Here is a 21,046-nt window from a genome sequence, read left to right on the forward strand (position 1 = left end):
AGATAATGAATGAGAAGTTTTTGTTTAATTTAATTTAGAGATACAGCACGGTAACATGCCCTTCTGACACATGAGCCCACGTGACCAATTCATCTACTGTACTCCTTTGGAACATGGGAGGAAACTGGAGCGCCTGGATGAAATGGGGAGAATGTACAAACTCCTTAGACAGCAGCCATTTTCTGGCACTTTAACAGCATTGCACGAGGTGCCCCGGCAATCGTGCCATCTTTGATTGGGCAAGCTTTTTAGTTTCTCATTGTAACAATGATTCCTGTTACTTCTGGGGTGGACTAACCAGTGCCATTCCCTCTATGAATTTGCTGTGCATGGGAAGCTGAGCCTCCTATCCTATGGGCCCTAACCTTCCACACCGACCTACCATATGGGACATTATCAAACACCTTCCTAAAATTGACCTAAATAACACCAACTCCCTTGCCTTCGTCTACCCTCTTTGTCACACCTTCAAGAAATTCCAGCAAGTTCATGCAACACAATTTCCCGCACAAAATCCATACTGGCTCTTCTAATTGTTTCCCGAGGCCATCTAAATACTATAGATAGTTTCTCTCTCTCTCTCTCTCTCTCTCTCTCTCTCTCAGAACCCTCTTCAGCAATTTCCCTACCACTAACATCGGGCTAACAGGTCTGGAGTTACCCAGATTAATCTTGCAGCCCTTTTTAAATAGTAACCCCACATTTGCCATCTTCCAGTCCTCCAGAACTTCTGTCCTCAACGACGAGCCTGTCATGACCCCAACAATTTCTGCTTTATCGTAATGTGCTGGTGTCTGTCCACCTGGTCTGGACCTGGAGATTTATCCACCTTTATATCATCTAAGACTGCTAACTCCTCTTCACTCCAGATGCAGACTTGCTGTCTTCACTCTCCTCCCATTCCAGCTTACCCTGATCCACAGTGAACACATTCACAAAATATTCATTTACGATCTCTGGCTCTGCACATCGATGCCCCTCCTGGCCTTTTTAGGGAAACTAACAGATCAGACGGAAACCACCTCTGGTTGGGAAAGATGGGATTATAGGGTATGGGCTACAGTGTGAGGTTGGAGCTTTTCAGGAGTAATGATGTTCGGTATTCGCATGGATTGTTAATTTTAAATTTGAAGTTTCTATTGTTCAAGGAACGTGAAACCCTCGTGATAATCACAGGCTCTGACCTTGCGCCCATTGCAGACATCGGTGTGAGGCACTGCTTCAAGTAGGCAGACACTTCTACCTTTGAGCAGACGCCTCAAGACCAGCACCTCAAGACCAACAGCAGCTTCTCTTGTTACACTAATCGGGCTGCTCCAACACCACGAAAGGACTGTCTGCACTATTAAAGTCATTTTTCTCTCCTTGCTCGATGGTAACTTAATATTAATTATCCATGTTTCGTATTTATTATCTCCATGATTTAATTGCAGTTCAACGAGAAAGTTTGCAGGCGCTGAGATTGTAGTTTAATAGAGAAAAGTCGTGGAGCACTCAGCAGGACCCACAACATCCATAGGAAGCAAAGGTACATAGCCATGGCTTCGGGCTTGAGCTCTTCGTCAAGGCATGAGCAAAAAACAGGCATGTGTCTGAATAAAAAGGTAGCGGGAGGAGGGAAGAAGGGGCAGGGGGAGAAGCACAGGCCAACAGCCAAAACATCACAGGTGGATTTGGCTGGGTGTGCAGAAGAGAAAAAAGCTGGACAGTTGTGGTGCAAAGGTATAGCTGAATAGAGATGGACAGGGGAGGGGAGCTAGAGGAAGGAGAAAGAGGGAGGGGGAAAGTGAGAGACAGGGTTAACAGAAACTGGAGAAGTCAGCATTAATGCTATCTCATTGGAGAGTGCCCGGACAGAACGTTAGGTGGTGTTCCTCCAATTTGCAAGTGGCTCAGTTCGGCAGTGCATGAGGCCATGGACAGACTCGTCGGTGTGGGAACAGGGCGCCAATTGAAATGGTTGGTCACTGGGAGGTCAATGCTATTGTAGCAGACAGGGCAAAGGTGCTCAACGAAGCGATCTCCCAGTCTGCGTCCAGCCTCTCCGACGTTGAGAAGGTCCCAACAGAAGCACAGGACGCAGTAGATGGCCCCTGCAGATTCATGAGTAAATTGCAGTTGTTTTTTTTATATTTTTACCAAGTATCTGTTTGGCTCCTGCAAGTAAGAATGTTGGTGCGATGGTACATTTGTGGCAATAAACGTCATCATTATCAAAATGGAGTTGGTCACAGCTATGCCTGCTGCTGATGGGTGGTATAATCATGTCACACATTAGCCACCAGGCGGCGATGAAAGGCCAGAGACCTGCCTGACCCTTCATAAGTTTCTGCACCAGCTCCTTCGTTCCAGATTCCAGCAAATGCAGTCTCTCGTGCCTCCACCGTGGTTCAATCAGATTTATGCACATTTTTGATACACTTAATCAGTGCTCCTTTCTCATGCAGAGGCTGAATCATGATTCCTTTAATTTCAGACACAAAACACAGTGAGGAAACTCAGCAGTTCATGGGACGTAAAGGGAGACCAACATTTCGAGCCTGACCTCCATCAGGTGTGACTTTCATCCCCAACTCCTTTGTTATCATGTGCAGATACACAGAATGTTATAATACACAAAATTTGTCAGTTTTTGCCTACCGTAAAGACACACAAGGCGGCACCGCTTGCCCGAAGCCCTGACCAATGAAAGAGAAGCGAAAGACTGTCCCTTCTGAGACATCGAGTGTCCATGGATTGGCCTCTGCAGCTGCACGGCCTCCTGTCCATTGCAGCGGTGACCCCAGCTCCCGAGGCCTTTCGAGAGCCCCTGCTCACTATTGGTACCCTTCTCGGATCCCGCCCCCCCTGGCTGGTTCTTCTCAGCTGTATCCTGTGGCCTGGTGAAAGGCCTTCAGTCTCCATTCTCAGAATAAGGGGGAAGGATCCTGATTGGTTGGGCAGCTGAGCAGAGGAATAGTTGTTGGAATTTATTGCAGAGAAATGTGAGGTGTTGCGTTTCAGGAGGTGTAATATGGGTAGGACCTTCACAGGAGGGATCTAATAGGATGGTATTTTGAATGTGGCATATGATGGTGAAAAAAGGCTTTTGGCGCATTGGTCTTCATTAGAGCATTGAGTTTAGAAGGTGGGAGGTCATGTTGCAGTTGTATAAAATGTTAAAGAGGCCCCATTTGTGTTCAGTTTTGATCACTGTGCTGCAGGAAAGATATTGTCACACTGGAGAAGGTGCAGAGGATATTTATGAGAATGTTGCCAGGAAATATAATGGACATAAGACGTACAGTGAAGCTGTCCAAACTCCAATTTCAATCCATAATGATCGTATTGGCAGTGGCCAGGAAGTGCACAGCAGTCCCCTGGAAGTCTGACTCCTGCCTGAGCATTCCGCACTGGAGCACGGAAATGCAAAAATGTGTTCCCCTGGAGAAGATCACTTACAACTTAAGGGAAAAAAAATACGATACTTTCAAAAAAGGAATTTGGTAACCATACTTAAATTCCACAGGAGCATGACCGTCACCCTGCCTTCCCTGTCTGCTCCTCAGATGCTGGGTGGGGTGGGGAGGTGGAGGGTCTATCTCATCCCAACTGGGCAAAGTCAAGAAAAGAAAGCAGCCTGAGCTCTGACCCCCCCCCCCCCAAATAAACCTCAACACGTTTCATGCCTTTGTTGCGAGTGTCTTTAGTGTAATGCATAATTGTGGTTCATTAAATGTGGTTAATATTGAAGGTGGGGGAGGCGGAGAAGGAGGGGATGGAAAGAGCTTGAGCCCTGCAGAGATATTTATATGGAATTGACAGGGGTAAACTGTACTCAATGCTGATGCCGTTAACATTGATACTGATAAGACTGAAAATTGCTCGTGTTAGAAAATCTTAAATAAAATCGTCAAACAAAAGGGATGTTGCCAGGACTTGGGGGGGGGGGAAGTGGGGGGCTGAGTTAGAGGGAGACGTTGAGCAGCCTTGCAGCACAGGAGAATGAGGGGTGGTCTCAGAGAGGTGTACAGAATCAATGGATCAGGTGAATGCCCAGAGCAAAGGACATCGGTTTAAGTTGAGAGGGAAGCGGGGGAAGATTCAATAGAAACCTGAGGGGTAACTTTGTTTTGCACAGGGCAGGTGTATGGAAATGGTTCAGGAATTATTTAAGAAAAAAAGATTGGACGGATATGTTGGGTTTAGGGGGATATGGGCCAAACGCAGGCAGGTGGGACTAGTGTGGAGGACTAGTTGGGCCGAGGGGCCTGTTTCCACGCTGTCTGGCTCTGTGACTATCCTTTTGTTCTAAGAGTAATTCATCAGGATTTATTTCCAGCAAAAGAGAAAGTTCAAAAGTAAAAGGGTGATGCAGTCAGGTATTCCTCGGAGGACTGAGCTTGAAAGTGATGGAAGATTTGCTTTAGTCTCCACGTCTCAGAGAGGCTGTAGTCGTATAACAGGATTTCCTCCACGGATAGCTTTTGTAAAATCATGAACGTTCCAGTTAATGATTGTCACAATTTCACGAGTGGATTATATAACAAAAAAAAGCCTCACTCAAATTTGTTATCTAACTGTACATGTACAACAAGACAAAACCTCAACTCAGCACAAAAATCACATGCGCGCTATATACATACAGAAATCATTTGAAATAAATATAAACAAGTATGAAATGACATTTGGCATTTTCAACAAAATTAATCCAAGGATCTGTATAGCAGAGCTCTCAATAATGCCGTGTCACTTGGGTGAGGGCAAAGACTGTGGGACACGTGCCTTTATTGAATCCCTTTAATGATAGCCAGGAGAAGTCAGGGCTGAAAGTTGGCTTGAAATCAAAGCTCCTGAAGCCCCCACCCCATGAGGTATTTGCTTCTGTTAATGGGAGGGCCGGGGCAATGCTGTCATTGTTGAGTGGGAACAAAATATATACAGCGTTTCTTTCCAGTGTTTGATCTCTGACACTCATAATCTGTAACTTTGAAACAGTGAACTGTAACTCCAATTCCCAGAGTGAGCTTAAAGACATTATTACTACAGTTCAGGGTGATTAAAAACGAGAAAAGCACAACAAAAAGGTCCACTACAAAGGCTGAACCCTGAATGCACATAACAAAAGATGCGATGGGATGTCCAATGTTGAGGTTTAGGTTTCCGTGGCAACATCTCTCGCCTGTCTTGCTGAGAGTTCTTTGCATAATAAGTGACGTGTTTCTTGTGAGTTGCTGGCTGAAATCAGTTTTGATGAGCATTTCGTAGACCCTCAAATCGAGAAGAGGAACAGATTGAAGGGTAGTCTTTTCCTGTGGAGGTGGGGAGGGGCATTGGGAGAGTTCAAAAGATAGATTAGTCAGGGGCCACCTCCAGTGAGAGAGGATCAGAGGGGAGGCTGTTCCAGGTCAGAGTGGGTGGCAGACAGGATGCTCCACCAACACGGGATTTCCCCCCCCCCCCCCCCTACAATGCTTCCTTCAGAGTGTCTGCATATCTCTGTGAGTCACTGGCAGGATAATGTTGCCGAACTTTGCCTCAGCCCTGCAAACTTGAGCAGGTTCTCCCTGCTTTGTGTACTCCAATCCCTACAGGAGGTAAGGGCTTCCTGGTTGCAAGAGGGGCAAGACCACCCCTCTGAGGTTGGGGCATGCGGTGGTGACTAAATAACTCAGTCATGTGGTACACCTCTTACCCACGACACTTCCAGCAATGTCCACGGTAGCGATCTGGTGTGGAGCGATATCCGGAGCTTGGACCACAAGACAAAGAGAGAGAGAGAGAGACTGTGCTGTGCATTGGTGTTATATTCTGTGCTTCTAACCAGTAATGACTCTAGGTGATTTAAATTAGCCAACGCCAAGCTGTGCACTAATTGACAGGTGATGTGACTAACGAATAAGTTTCAGATGGAGGGGACACGTGACCACCTGCAATCCACAATATTCCAGACAGGCAGGGAGGCCCTGTTTCCTCCACACACAACAGGCAGAGAAATGGCAAATAAAATGTCGAAAACTGTACGGTCATGCACTTTGGTAGAAAAAATAAGTGGGCAGACTATTTATTAAATGGGGAGAAAAATGAAAATACTCAGATGCAAAGAGACCTGGGATTCCTTGTGCAGGATTGCCTGAAAATAGACTTGCATGTTGAGTTGGTGGTGAAGAAGGCAAATGGAAATGCTTTCATTTCAAGAGGAATAGAATATAAGAGCAGAGATGTGATGTTGAGGCTTTATAAGGCACTGGTGAGACCTCACTTGGAGTATTGTGAGCAGTTGTGCTTCCTCATTTAAGAAAAGATGTGCTGATGTTGGAGAAGGTTCAAAGACAGTTGTTAGGTCTGCTTTGTTCATGAATGAGTGAGTCAGACACCAGACTGAGTCAAAATCAAGGTTCTTTGTTCTTTATTACCGGATTGTAACAGTGTTAGTTGGAGAAGGCGCATTCTGCCGTTATCAGCAAGTGGTGTTTTTTTACACCTCAGGATACGTACTTAGTAAATTATCATACCATTACATTGTCCAATGAATAAACCATTGCTATCCTTCTCTGTTAGTCTGCTGCACATCATTCTTGTTAGTGCAAAGCTTATCTTGAGTGTACAAGGTCACATCTGCATTCTGTTACTCCTTAGTACTGGGTGACTCCTTCTCCGGTCCCATCTCATGATGTTTTTACCTTACACAGTTCACAAGGATAATCCTGAGAATGGAAGTGTTATCGTATGAGGAGTGTTTAACAGCTCTTGGCCTGTAGTTGTTGGAATTTAGGAGAATGAGGGGTGGATCTTATGTAATATTTTGAACGTTGAAAAGCATGGACAGAGTAGATGTAGAAAGGTGGGAGAGTCTTGGACAAGAGGGCACAACTTCAGGATACACAGGAATTTCTTCAGGGTGCTAAATCTGTGGAATTTGTTGCCACAGGTGAATGTGGAGGTCAGGTCATTGGGTGTATTGAAGACAGAGATTGATAGGTTTATGATTAACCAAGGTGTGAAAATCTGCCGACACCGTGATTGTAGTTAATACACAAAAGAGCTAGAGAAAGTCAGCAGGTCCTGCAGCGTCCAAAGGAGGCAAAGTTATGTCACCAACATTTCAGGCATGGGCAGGCTCCAAAATAAACAGGTGGTGGGGGGAGGGAAGATCGGGAAAGGGCAGGCACAGAGATTGAGGGCAGCAGATACTTGCAGGAAACATAAGGTTGTGATAGTAGGGGATTTTAAATTTCCACATATTGACTGGGATGTCCATCCTGTAAAAAGAGTTGGAGTTTGTCATAAGTGTTCAGGAAAGTTTTCTAAATCAATATACAGAGGTACCAACTAGAGAGAGTCCAATACTGGATCTCCTATTAGGGCACGTGAAAGAAGTATGTGTAGGGGAACATTTTGGGTCAAATGATCATAATGCCATTAGTTTCATTAATTATGGAGAAGGATAGGTCTGGGCCACGGGTTGAGATTTTAAATTGGAGAAAGGCCAATTTTGAGGAAATGAGAAAGGATCTAGAATGCGTGGATTGGGATGTTGTTTTGGGGCAAGGATGTGCAAGGTAAAGTAGAGGACCTTCAAAGGTGAAATGTTGAGAGTATAGAGTTGCATGTTGAGTTGGTGGTGAAGAAGGCAAATGCAAAGAAATCATGAAGGCTAAAAGAAGACATGAGGTTGATTTGGCAGACAATGTGAAGGAAAATCCTAAGGGTTTCTCCAGGTATATTTAAGAGCAAAAGGACAGTAAGGGACAAAATTGGTCCCCTTGAAGATAAGAGTGGTCGGCTTTGTATAGAGCCAAAAGAGATGGGGGAGATCATAAATGTTTTTTTTTCAATCAGTATTCACTAAGGAAAAGGGCACAGAGTTGTGGAAAGTAAGGAAAACAAGTAGTGAGGTCATGGAACCTAGAAAGTTTAAAGAGGAGGAAGGACTTGCTGTTTTAAAGCAAATAACGGTAGATAAATCCCCAGGGCCTGACAATATATTCCCTCGAACCTTGAGAGAGGCTAGTGTAGAAATCGCAGGGGCTCTGACTTAAATATTTAACATGTCCTTCGCGACGACCAGAGGATTGGAGGGTTGCTCACGCTGTTCCATTGTTTAAAAAAGGCTCCAAAAGTAACCCTGGAAACTATAGGCCGATGAGCCTGACATCAGTAGTAAGACAATTATTGGAAGGTGTTCTAAGAGATCGGATATACAATTATTTGGAGAGCCAGAAACTGATTGGGGATAATCAACATGGCTTTGTGCATGGTAGGTCGTGCTTAACCAACCCTATAGAGTTTTTCAAGGAGGTTACCAGGAGCATTGATAAAAGAAAGGCTGTGGATGTTGTCTACGTGGACTTTAGTAAGGACCTACATTGGGAGGAAGGTTCAGATGCTCGATATTCATGGTGAATTAGCAAACTGGATTCAACAATGGCTGGACGGGAGAAGCCGGAGAGTCATGGTGGATGACTGCTTTTTAATTTAATTTTTTTTTCCTTAAAAGAAAAGTAGGAAACAGAAAAAAAAAAGAGAAAAAAAGAAAAAGATCCCTCTCCATCAAAGGGAAAAAGAAAAAGAGGTAATACTGCTGAAGTGATAAAATCATCTGTTTTCCAAAAGCATTAATTACATAAAGATGAAACAATACATGATTCATTCCGAGCTTCCTTCCTCCCTTGACATAGACATCGCTAGCGATACTGGAGATGGTATTGGAGACCGGAGGGGAGAATCAGCAAAGGTTGTGTATATTAAAACAGGATCCATGTTCTTAAAAACACGTTGTAACAATTTCTGAGGATCGACGTAATCTTCTCCAGCTCTGCATTTTTGACCTAGTGAGGCAGACTCAGTTGGGAATCAGATTTCCAAGAAATGGGTATGCATTTCCTGGCCATCACTGAAGTGAATTTAACAAAATCCAATTGATATTTTGACAGCCTCATTTTAGGTCATATCTCTGCTAATTTCCCCAATATAAACAATCCTGGCACCTAAGGGTATCGAATTCTGAATGATTGCTTCTCAGACTGCAGGTCTATGACTAGTGGTGTGCCTCAGTGTTGTTTGTCATTCATATCAATGATCTGGATGATAATGTGGTAAATCACATTAGTAAATTTGCAGATGACACTGTGGACAGCAAAGGAGGTTTTCAGAGCTTGCAGAGGAATGTGGACCAGCTGGTAAAGTGGGCTGAAAACTGGCAAATAGAATTTAATGCAGACAAGTGTGAGGTGTTGCATTTTGGAAGGACAAACCAAGAAAGGACATACATGGTAAATGGTCGGTCACTGAGGAGTGAGGTGGAACAGAGGGATCTGGGAATAAGATACACAACTCCCTGAAAGTGGCATCACTGGTGAATAGGGTGGTAAAGAGAGTTTTTGGCATATTGGCCTTCATAAATCAGAGTACTGAGTACAGGAGTTGTGATGTCATGGTAAAGTTGTATAAAACTTTGATGGAGCCCATTTTGGAGTATTGTGTGCAGTTTTGGTCGCCTAACAACAGAAAAGATATCAATAAGACAGAGAGAGTTCAGAGAATTACTAGGATGTTGCTCAGACTTCAGGGACTGAGTTACAGGGAAAGGGTAAACAGGATAGGACTTTATTCCCTTGAGCATAGATGTATGATGAGTGATGAGGGGTATTTAAAATTATGAGGGGATAGACAGAGTAAATGTAGATAGGCTTTTTCCACTGAGGGTAGGTGAGGTTCAAACAACATGGGTTAAGGGTGAAAGGGGAAAAGTTTAGGGGAAACATGAGGGGGAACGTCTTCACTCAGAGAGTGGTCGGGGTGTGGAACGAGCTTCCAGCTGAAGTCCTAAATATAGGCTCAATTTTAAAATTTAAGGGAAATTTGGATAGGTATATGGATGGGAGAGGTATGGAGGGCTATGGATTGAGTGCAGGTCAGTGGGACTAGACAAGAAAAAGTGGTTCAGCACAGACTAGAGGGGCCAAAGTGGCCGGTGTCTGAGCCGCAGTAGAACAGAGGGATCTAGAAATACAGAGACATAATGGATAGGGAGCTTTTGGCATATTGGCCTTCATAAATCAGTATATGTTAAAGTTGTATAAGGCATTGGTGAGGCCAAAATATGTGTCACTTAACTACAGGAAAGATATCAATAAGATGGAAAGAGTCCAGAGAAGATTTACTAGGATGTTGCCTGGTCTTCAAGAATTGAGTTATAGGGAAAGATTAAACAGATTAGGACTTTATTCCCTGGAGTGTAGAAGAATAAGGGGAGATTTGATCGACAGGTTTTTTCCATTGAGGGTAGGTGAGATATAAACAAGAGAACATGGGACAAGGCAAGAATAAATGGTTTGGCACAGACTAGAAGGGCCAAAGAGGCCTGTTTCTGTGCTGTAATGTTCTATGGATTGCAGTTAATACACAAAAGTGCTGGGGAAATTCAGCAGGTCCTGCAGCATCCATAGGAGGCAAAGAAGCCACCGTTTCAGGCCTGGGCCCTTTATCAAGGTAGGTTTGTATAACTCAACTGGACTTACAAAACAGCAACTCATATTTACGGCTGCCCTTCATCGTCTACAGTTCAGCCTTCATCTCCATTATTCCCTCAGTGCTGGCCTGCAAGCTCCAAATCCTGGCTCTCTACACCCTGCCCTCCGCAACTGCATCCTTGACTTTCTCATCGGAAGACCACAGTCAGTACCAATTGGAAAACATCTCCTCCTCACTGACGATCAACACAAATGCACCCAGGGATGCATGCTTAGCCCACTGCTCTATGCACCCACGTCTGTGTGGCCAGGCAAAATTAAAAATGCTATCTGAAAATTTGCCAATGGCTCCACAGTTGTCAGAAGAATCACTAATGGCAATGAGGAAGTGTACAGGAGGGAGACTGATCCGCTACTTCAGTGGTGTCATGTCAATAACCTTGCACTCAACGTTAGTAAAACCAAGGAGATTCAAATTTAGATTTTTTTGTCAGAGTACATACACGACAGCAACAGGGAACCTCTTCATCCTCACGTCCTCTGACAATCCCACCCTGTCCGTATCTGAGGATGACGTGCCTGCTGCCTTCAGGAGAGTGAATCCGAGGAAAGCATCTGGCCCGGATGGAGTACCCGGCTGAGTATTAAAGATCGGCGCTGACCAACTTACCAAGGTATTCACAGATATCTTCAATATCTCACTGCAACAGGGAGTGGTACCCACCTGTTTCGAACAGGCGTCAATCATACTGGTGCCCAAGAAGAGTGCAGTAACCTGCCTTAACGACTATCAACCAGTAGCACTTACATCAAACAGTGATGAAGTGTTTTGAGGCTGGTGATGAAGCTGATCAGCTCCTGTCTGACTGGTGACATGGATCCATTCCACTTCGCCTATCATAGCAACAGGTCTACAGCAGATGCCATATCACTGGCTCTACACAAAGCCCTGGAACACCTGGACAGCAAAGATGCATACATCAGAATGCTCTTTATCGACTACAGTTTGGCATTTTATACAATTTGCTCAAAACTGATCAGCAAATTCCAAGGCCTGGGAGTTAATACCTCACTGTGTTATTGGATCATGTATTTTCTCACTTCCAGACCACAATCAGTGAGGATTTGTAAGAACTTCTTCTGTCTTCCTGATGGTATACAAATTAAAGAATTTCATGTATGTTAAATTATAACTATAGTATTACATGACAATAATTGTAGAGCGCGTCGAAAGAACCAAAGGCTTGTTGATCCAAACCAAGGCTTTTATTAACTATAGACTGTAGCATATCACATGTAGGTCGACCAGTCCAGAATGACCTGGTCTGGCTAGGAACAACCATACCGGCATGGCTCACGGTTCCCAGGCCGGTCCTCCTATGACGCCACGTCCAGTACTCAAAGAATGACCCCTTGGTTGACCGAGTGACTCTACTCCATGCAAACCCGCATTATGCCAACATTGAGTACCCGGACGGGCGGAAGGACAGTCTCGGTAAGGGACCTAGCCCAAGACGGATCAGGTCCAGCAGTGCTTCCAACTCAACCTCCCCCAAATCCTTCTCCCCTAGGTCATGTGCTTGAAGAGGGACCAGCACCACCCCACCAGCTCAGGCCAGACTGTCGACAATGCCATTGGGGAATTGAGCGAAGCAGTGGCCGCACCCGACGAACCTGCCGGTGTCACAACTCCAGCGACCCCAATCCCGGCACCACGGCAGTCACGCCAGATGGTCAGGCCCTCTGACTGGTACAGCCCCTAACCTCCACCGGGCCCTTTTTTTCTTACAGCCCTCCATCTACCCTGGGGTCAGTTCTCACAGAACCTTTACAATCTCCATCAGTACTGGAGCACCATAGGGCTGTGTTCTTAGCCCCCTGCTCTACTCACTTTACACCTATGACTGTGTGGCTCAGTACAACAATAACACCATCTACAAATTCACCGACAATACCACAATAGTGGGTCATATAAAGGAATGGGATGAGTCAGCGTACAGGATGAAGATTTTAAACTTGGCTGAATGGTGCTCCAACAACCTTGCACTCAATATCACCAAAACTAAGGAGTTGATTGTTGACTTCTGGAAAGGAAAGACAGAGATGTACAATCTAGTGATCATTGAGGGATCAGAGGTGGAGAGGGGGAGCAAATTTAAGTTCTTGGGAGTCACTATCTTGGAGAATCTTACCTGGACCCAACACACTAATAGCATCGCGAAGAAAGCACGTCATTGCCTCTACTTCCTCAGGGGGTTGCAAAGGTTCAGTATGACACCTGAAACCCAGGCAAATTTCTACAGAGGTGTAGTGGAAAGTGTGCTGACCGGCTGTATCAAGGTCTGTTATGGGGACACCAATACCCCTGAGCGTAAAGCCCTCCAAAAAGGTAGTGGACACAGCCCAGAACATCTCAGTCAAAACCCTTCCCACTATCGAGAACATGTACAGGGAATGCTGCCGTCGGAGAGCAGCTGCAATTATCAAGGATCCACACCACCCAGCACGTGCTCTGTTCTCGGTGCTGCCGTCAGGAAAGAGGTATTGGTGCCACAAGACTCGCACCACCAGGTTCAGGAACAGCTGCTCCCCTTCCACCATCAGACTCCTCAACAACAAACCAAATCAGGGACTCATTTAAGGATTCTGACTTGTGCATTTTATTGATTTTCTTTTGTTCTTTCTGTATTGCGCAGTTTGTTACTTTCGTTATCTGTTTACAGTTCTTTGTTTGTTTACATGTTCACGCTGTGAACAGTTTAATTTTTGCACGACCAGTAATAGGTGATTCTGCTTTGCCCGCAGGAGAAAAGAATCTCAGGGTTGTATGTGATGTCATGTAAGCACTCTGACAATAAATCTGAAAGACATCACATACAACCCTGAGATCCCTTTTCCTGTGGCCGTGGCAGAATGACTACTTATTGGTCGTGCAAAAAAAAACTACACAGCACACAGAAAAGAGAAAAAATGATCAATAGAGTGGACAAGTGGACATTGTCCTTAATTAAGACCTGTTGCTATGACAGGCAATCTGGAACATATTCATATCACCACTCAGACAGCAGCTAATGTGCTTCAACATCCGCCTTTCAAAACACGTCATCACTGTTAATGTAAGTGCTACTGGTCGATAGTATTTAAGGCAGATTACTGCACTCTTCTTGGGCACTGATATGATTGATGCCTGTTTGAAACAGGTGGGTACCACACTCTGCAAACCCCTGAGGAAGTAGAGGCGCTGACGTGCTTTCTTCACGATGCCATTGGTGTATTGGGTCTAGGAAAGGTTCTCTGAGATAGTGACTCACAAGAATTTAAATCTGCTCACCCTCTTCACCTCCGATCCCTCAATAATCCCCCTCACTGAATCGTACACCTCTGGCTTTCCCTTCCTGATGTCCACATTCAGCTCTTTTGTTTTGGTGACATTAAGTGCATGATGATTGTGGACTTTGAGAGGAAGTCAGAGGAATACGACTCAGTCCTCATCAAGAGCTCAGCAGTGGAAAGGGTCAAGAACTTCAAATTTCTGGCTGTCAACATCTCCAAGGATCTGGGCTGGAGCCTCCATGTCGATGCCATCGTGGAGAAAGCTGGCCAGTGGTTATACTTTGTGAGATGTCTGAGGAGATTCAGTCTGTCACCAAAGTCTCTTGTAAACTTCTACAGGTGTACCGTGGAGAGCATTCTGGCTTGTTGCATCACTCTCTGGTGTGGAAGTGCCAACGCTCGGGACAAGAAGGAACACCTGAGAGTTGTTAACTTGGCCTGTGGCATCACAGGCACCAGACTTGACTCCATCGAGGACATTGACATGAGGCGACGTTTTCAAAAAGCAGCCTCTATCTTCAAAGACCCCCACCACTCAGGCCGTGCCCTCTTCACTCTGCTACCATTGGGGGAAAGTTACAGGAGCTTAAAGACCAGCGCTCAGCGGCACAAGGGCGGCTTCTTCCCCGCTGCCATCAGATTCCTGAATGATCAGTGAACCGAAGGCACGGCCTCACTTTGACATTTTCTTGCACTGTGATGCTGCTACAAAAAAACAATCTTGTATAAAAATAACTTGGTTAATCCGGCAGGGGAGGGGAAAGTTCACCCAATCTGCAGGTTCACTTCCCCCTCCCGCAGCAATGTCGCAGAACGGGGCAGGTGTTGCCCCATTTACTCCAAGCGACGACGACTCGGTCTCTCCAAAACGAACCTTCTCCCCGGCGCCTGGAATGTCTCCAGCGGAATGTATCTACTGCCTGATTGATGCGCGTGTGAGCCAATCGGATGCGGAGGGAGGGGAGAGTCCGGCTGACGCCAATCAGCGAAGGGGAGCGGGGCGGGCGGCGGCCGGCGGCCGGAGAGCGGAGCTACAGCCAGCGGAACGGACGCTGAATGTGGGTGATCCAGCCGGCGCCGGCCGCCGGGTGACGCTGGCCCTCGGCTCGGCTGTCTTTGCGGGAAAGGGCACTCCGTGAGTTGAAACGACAGATTTGGTGCGAGTTCGTGCAGCGGGACCGGGCTGAGTGGCCGCAGCGGGACACCCCAAGTTGTCATTCCAACTTGGAGTGGAGTGGCGAGATGTCATTGCGAGGGAGAGAGGGAGGGGGAAAGTGGGAGAGAGGGAGGGGGAAAGTGGGAGAGAGGGAGGGGGAAAGTGGGAGAGAGGGAGGGGGAAAGTGGGAGAGAGGGAGGGGGAAAGTGGGAGAGAGGGAGGGGGAAAGTGGGAGAGAGGGAGGGGGAAAGTGGGAGAGAGGGAGGGGGAAAGTGGGAGAGAGGGAGGGGGAAAGTGGGAGAGAGGGAGGGGGAAAATGAGGGACAGAGAAAGGGAAAAAGTGGGGAGAGGGTGATGGCGGGAGAAAGTGGTGGAGGGGAACAGGGAAGGGGTAGAGGGGAGGGGAGAGAGATTGAGAAGGGTTGAAGACAGTGGAGGAGAGGGAGGGAAAAGCCTGGGGAGAAGGGGGAATGAGGGAGGAGTTGAGGGGGGATGACGGAGGAGGTGAGAAATGAAAAGAGGAGATGGGGAAGGAGGGATTGAAAGAGGAGTTGGGGGAATGGGGGAGGAGATGGGGGAAGAGAAAGGAGTTGGGGGGATGAGGGAGGAGGTGAGGGATTGAAAGAGGAGATGGAGGAACGAGGGAGGAGATGGAGGAACGAGGGTGGAGTTGGGGAATGTGGGAAGAGATGGGGATGAGGGAGGAGGTGAAGAATTGAAAGAGATGGGGAATGAGGGAGCTGTTGGGGGAATGTGGGAGGAGCTGGGGTAAGTTGGGGGAGGGAGAGGGGGCTGGCAGGTTTGTGGTGAGTCTTGTCCAGACGTTTCAGTTTCCACTGAGCAAAGCAGCCTACTAAAGGAACTAAAATGTCCGAATTTACTGTCAAACTTTCCTTGCTTCCTTTTGGGAATTGGTTTTCAAGTATTGAAAACTTTGCAAGTCCAGTATTCCAGGCAAGTGTTGCTTTTCAGGGGGGAGTCTTGTGTATCCAATCGAGAGCACATTATTCCTCCTCTGCTGAAATATTTTTGCGGGAACCAACATTTTAAATACCTTACAGATTATGCGTAGATCAAGGAACCCAGTGTGTTGGTCTATACAAGGTCAATATAAGGCACAGTCTAGAAGACCTGGAGTTTGTAGCACAAGTAGCTCCTAATGTTCAAAACTAGTTTGCTGGGGAGTTCCACTATTTGGCTAAAAAGAAGGTTTGGAATTTTTGAATTCATGAGCGGGGGTGTTATTTTTGGAATAAATGCTTAATAATTACCCTTTTAATACATTGGAACCAACCTTTTTAAAGATCCAGCAGGACATTGGTTCGACTGCACCAAAATTTGTATAATTGTATTCCAGAAGAAATGAGTGAAAAGCAGTCGTCACTAATTTGGTAAATTAATTAAAATAGTGCTCTGTTGTATTTTGGCTCTGAGGCGTGATAATTATCGAAACAGTGTCTGAGGAGTAACTGCAAAACTCTTTGCATGATTCACGTCATAAGTGGTCACGCCTATACTCAGTGTGGTTTCAGCTGTGAGGATTAAGCGGAGCTGGTCCTTGGTCACTACAGAGAACCATGTCCCTGGGCCACACTGGTACATGTTCTTGAATAGTTTGTCATGTGATCATGGTGCCTCATGTGCCAAATTAATTGTGGAAGGTCCAAAATGAAGTAAGCTAATTTTCGTTAAAAACACTTCACCATAGAGCACTGCAGAAAACAGGCCATTCGGCCCTTCTAGTCTGTGCCAAAACATCATTTCACTAGTCCCACTGACCTGCACCCATCCCAGACCTCTCCCATCCATGTATCCATCCAATTTATTCTTAAAACTTGAGGGTGAGCTCGCATTTACCTTGTCAGATGGCAGCTTGTTTCACACTCCCACCACCCTCTGGGTGAAGAAGTTCCCCCAAACCTTTCCCCTTTCACTCTAAAGCCATGTCCTCTTGTTATTTATCTCTCCTAATCTCCTAATCTAAGTGAAAAGAGCCTACTCTCATTTACTCTGTCTATTCCTCTCATAATTTTGTAAACCTCTATCAAATTTCCCCTCATTCTTCTAAGCTCCAAGGAATAAAGCCCTAACCTGTTTACTCTTTCCCTGTAACTCAACTCCTGAAGACCTGGCAACATCCTAGAAAATCTTCTCTGCACTCATTCAATCTTATTGATATCCTTCCTGTAATTTGATGACCAGAATTGCACACAATCCTCTAAATTTGGCTTCACCAATGTCTTATACAACCACACCATAACATCCCAACTCCTGTACTCAATACTTTGATTTATGAAAGCCAAGATGCCTAAAGCTTTCTTTACAGCCCTGTCGACCTGTGACGCCACTTTCAGGGAATTATATATCTGAATTCCCAGCTCCCTTTGTTCATCCGCACTCCTTGTGCCTATAGCTGCCTTTCACTCCTGATTACATGTGGGTTGAACCAGGTAATTTAACGGGTCCTTTCCCAGAAATTGTGCGGTGTGCAACGTCCCAACCTGCCAGGGTGAATTGAATTCAACCAGGCTCTGACACAAGTGCCAGGTTGCCGATTAACCCAGGTAAATCATGGTACAGTGGGAAAGACTCCCATGTGCAGCATGCCCAGTAAGTCTTCCCGCTTCCTAGGAGGGTTGGCAGTGTGAAAGGGGCTGGTCTGGCCCCGGACTCAGCTCCACCAGCCTGCCTTTTTCCCAATAACCCTTAATTCACTTACTGTGCAAAAATATGGCTTAAATATATTTAATGAAGCAGAGAATTTCACAGATTCACCACTTTCTGGGAAAAACAGTTCCTTCTCATTATCTGTCCTAAATCTACTCTCTCGAATCTTGTGGCTACGTCCTGTGACAGAGTATATAGATATGTTTTTAGGAGATAAATTGGGAAAGGTTTGTTAGAGTAGGTCACATACAAACACTTTAAAACAGATCTTATTTGAAATACTGGAGCTCTGCCCTATGCTCAACATATCGTCTACTCAAACCTTTTGAAAGAGCTTTGAAGAGTGCTCAAGAAACTTCACTAATGGATTGTTGTTTACCAAAGGCAACAGATGAAAGAGCATGCCAGAGCCACTGCTGTCTGGAAGAGAGCTTGCTGTTCTAAGAGGGTCATGTGGTTTTGCAAGCAGAGAGAGTCAGAGAGAAAGAAAGAGAATACACACAGAGACCACTTGTACAGTATTACAACCAGCAGAAGTAGCTGGCTTTTGGAAGACGGCCTGGTAAAAGCCCTCGTGGTTCATGCAAGAGGAGAGAACTGGCTGTCTAATGTTTCACTTGGAATAAGAGAAACAAAAAGGAACTCAGTGGTGACCTGAAAGATTATCATTTGGAGAACCCTGAAGGGGCAAGTTTCGTCAGCAAGACACTGAAGTAGCTGATGGAAGTACATCAGTTATGGATGTCCTGGAACAACAAATTTCTCTCTGAAAACCGACAAGAACCTTCCTGAGCAGTAACCATTTACCTTCCAAGCACCAAAGCCTGGTGAACTTTATAAATGTTAAATTCTGTGCCTGCAACCAGTGAACGTGGAGGAGTGAGAAGCGAGATTGGACTGTGAATCAAAGAACTTTTCTGAATTTACACACATGTGCTCTTAGAACTAGAAGGGGGTTAAGTTAGGTTAGTTAAGTGATAAGTTAAAATTTGATTCTATTTTTATGTTTAAAGATAATTAAAAGCAAATATTTGGAGGTACAGGGATTGCTAGGGAGTAATCAGCATGGTTTTGTCAGGGCTAGATCATGCTTGACAAACCTGATTGAGTTTTTTGAGGGGGTAACAAAAATGGTTGATGAAGGGAAAGCTGTGGATGTTGTCTATTTAGACTTTAGTAAAGCTTTTGACAGCGAGGGGGAGGCGGCAGCCCCGATCTGGGCTGCCTCCCCCTTGCTTCTGCCCGGACCGGGGCCTCCGCCTGCTTCGCTCTACTGAGGCCCGGGCCGCTGCCTCCCCCTCGCTTTTGCCCAGATCAGGGCCGCCGCCACCTACCTTCTGCTCGGACTGGGGCCGGGGCCACCGCCACCTACCCTCTGCCCAGACAGGGGCCGGGGCCGCCGCTGCATTCCCTGTGCCCGGACTGGGGCCGCCGCCTCCTTCTCTGTGCCCAGACCGGGGCCTCTGCCTGCTTCGCTCTACCGAGGCCGGGGCCACCGCCTCCCCCTCGCTTTTTACATTTTACACCCCAGTTACGCAGCAGTAAGAAAGGGTGTGACTCGGTCAACCCCGTCAAAATCCAACCGGGTCCCTGACCTACCTCAGAGGTAGTTAGAGAACCCAATTAAACTTACATAGGCCATGTCCACAGGTGATTTGCGACCAGGTATGGTCCGACCTAGGAGGGGAGGCAGGCCCCTCTAGGAGGGGAGGCAGGCCCCTCTAGGAGGGGAGGCAGGCCCCTCTAGGAGGGGAGGCAGGCCCCTCTAGGAGGGGAGGCAGGCCCCTCTAGGAGGGGAGGCAGGCCCCTCTAGGAGGGGAGGCAGGCCCCTCTAGGAGGGGAGGCAGGCCCCTCTAGGAGGGGAGGCAGGCCCCTCTAGGAGGGGAGGCAGGCCCCTCTAGGAGGGGAGGCAGGCCCCTCTAGGAGGGGAGGCAGGCCCCTCTAGGAGGGGAGGCAGGCCCCTCCAACCCGGGTAAGAAACCTGCATAGGAGAAGGCCACTCCGATATAAAACCTACGACCCAGGGACCTCGCTGCCACATCCCAGCTTGCTTGGCCACGGCACACGAACCATGGGTGTAAAGGGTGGGGCCAGTACTGCGCACACTGCACTCCACCTAAAAGCTCCTTTGCGCAGGCCCGAGGACATTTCCACATCCTCCCTCTCAAAAGATGCTCACAAACTCAAGCTAGCATGCTGGAACATCAGAACTATGCTAGACAAGGCTGACAGCCACCGACCTGAACATCGGTCTGCCCTCATCGCACATGAACTCCTCAGACTTGACATCGACATAGCCGCTCTCCAAACCGTGCATCTTGGCGCCTCACAGTTCGGCGGGCAGCAACCTCCTTTGAAGAAGACCGCAGAGCCCACCTCACTGACAAAAGACAAAGGAGGAAAAACCCAACACCCAACCAACCAATTTTCCCTTGCAACCGCTGCAACCGTGTCTGCCTGTCCCGCATCGGACTTGTCAGCCACAAACGAGCCTGCAGCTGACGTGGACATTACCCCTCCATAAATCTTTGTCCATGAAGCCAAGCCAAAGAAGAAAGAAGAAGAAAGCTTTTGACAAAGTTCCCCACAGGAAGTTAGGAAAAAAGGTGGCATTAGGTATAAATAAGGAGGTAGTGAAATGGATTCAGCAGTGGTTGGATGGGAAGTGTCAGAGAGTAGTGGTAGAAAATTGTTTGTCCAATTGGAGGCCGGTGACTAGTGGAGTTCCTCAGGGATCGGTCCTGGGTCCACTATTGTTTGTTATACATATTAATGATCTGGAAGTAGGGGTGGAGAATTGGATAAGCAAGTTTGCGGATGATACAAAGATTGGTGGTGTTGTGGACAGTGAGGAAGATTACCGTAGATTAAAAGGTGATTTAGGAAGGCTGGAGGTGTGGGCTGAGAAATGGCTGATGGAATTTAATACAGATAAGTGTGAGGTGTTACATTTTGGAAAGGCAAATCTAAATAGGTCATATGCATTAAACGGTAGGCTATTGAGATGTGCAGAGCAACAAAGGGATTTAGGAGTTGTGGTAAATAGTACCCTCAAGGCTGATACTCAGGTAGATGGTGTGGTGAAGAAGGCATTAGGAAGGTTGGCCTTCATAAATCGGAGTATTGAATTCAAGAGAAGGGAGGTTATGATGAAATTGTACAAGGCATTGGTGAGGCCAAATTTGGAGTACTGTGTACAGTTTTGGTCACCAAATTATAGGAAAGATATAAACAAAATAGAGAGAGTGCAGAGAAGGTTCACGAGAATGTTGACAGGATTTCAAGGTTTGAGTTACAGGGAAAGGTTGTGCAGACTGGGGCTTTTTTCTCTGGAGCGTAGAAGATTGAGGGGGGACTTGATAGAGGTGTTTAAGATTTTAAAAGGGACAGACAGAGTAAATGTGGATAGGCTTTTTCAATTAAGTGGGGGAGATTC

At 46.4% G+C, this 21,046-nt stretch overlaps 1 protein-coding gene and 1 long non-coding RNA gene across 5 annotated transcripts in view; both read left to right on the plus strand.

Moving 5' to 3' along the window:
- The first annotated feature begins 1,363 nt into the window (after positions 1-1,363).
- On the plus strand, positions 1,364-8,555 carry LOC138736165 (uncharacterized). The gene is made up of 3 exons (XR_011340123.1): positions 1,364-1,528; positions 2,477-2,554; positions 8,480-8,555. It is a non-coding gene; the product is annotated as an uncharacterized lncRNA (long non-coding RNA).
- A 6,206-nt stretch (positions 8,556-14,761) lies between these two features.
- arhgef10 (Rho guanine nucleotide exchange factor (GEF) 10) overlaps positions 14,762-21,046 on the plus strand; it is a 266,890-nt gene continuing 260,605 nt past the window's right edge. For 3 of the 4 annotated variants that reach the window (XM_069885202.1, XM_069885207.1, XM_069885208.1), the window contains exon 1: positions 14,762-14,922. The gene's annotated coding sequence lies outside the window, so the exon portion shown is untranslated. The remainder of the gene's footprint in view (positions 14,923-21,046) is intronic. The other variant, XM_069885206.1, reaches the window with a different exon arrangement.

Source organism: Narcine bancroftii, chromosome 6, assembly GCF_036971445.1.
Source record: "Narcine bancroftii isolate sNarBan1 chromosome 6, sNarBan1.hap1, whole genome shotgun sequence".
Classification (NCBI taxonomy): Eukaryota; Metazoa; Chordata; class Chondrichthyes; order Torpediniformes; family Narcinidae; genus Narcine; species Narcine bancroftii.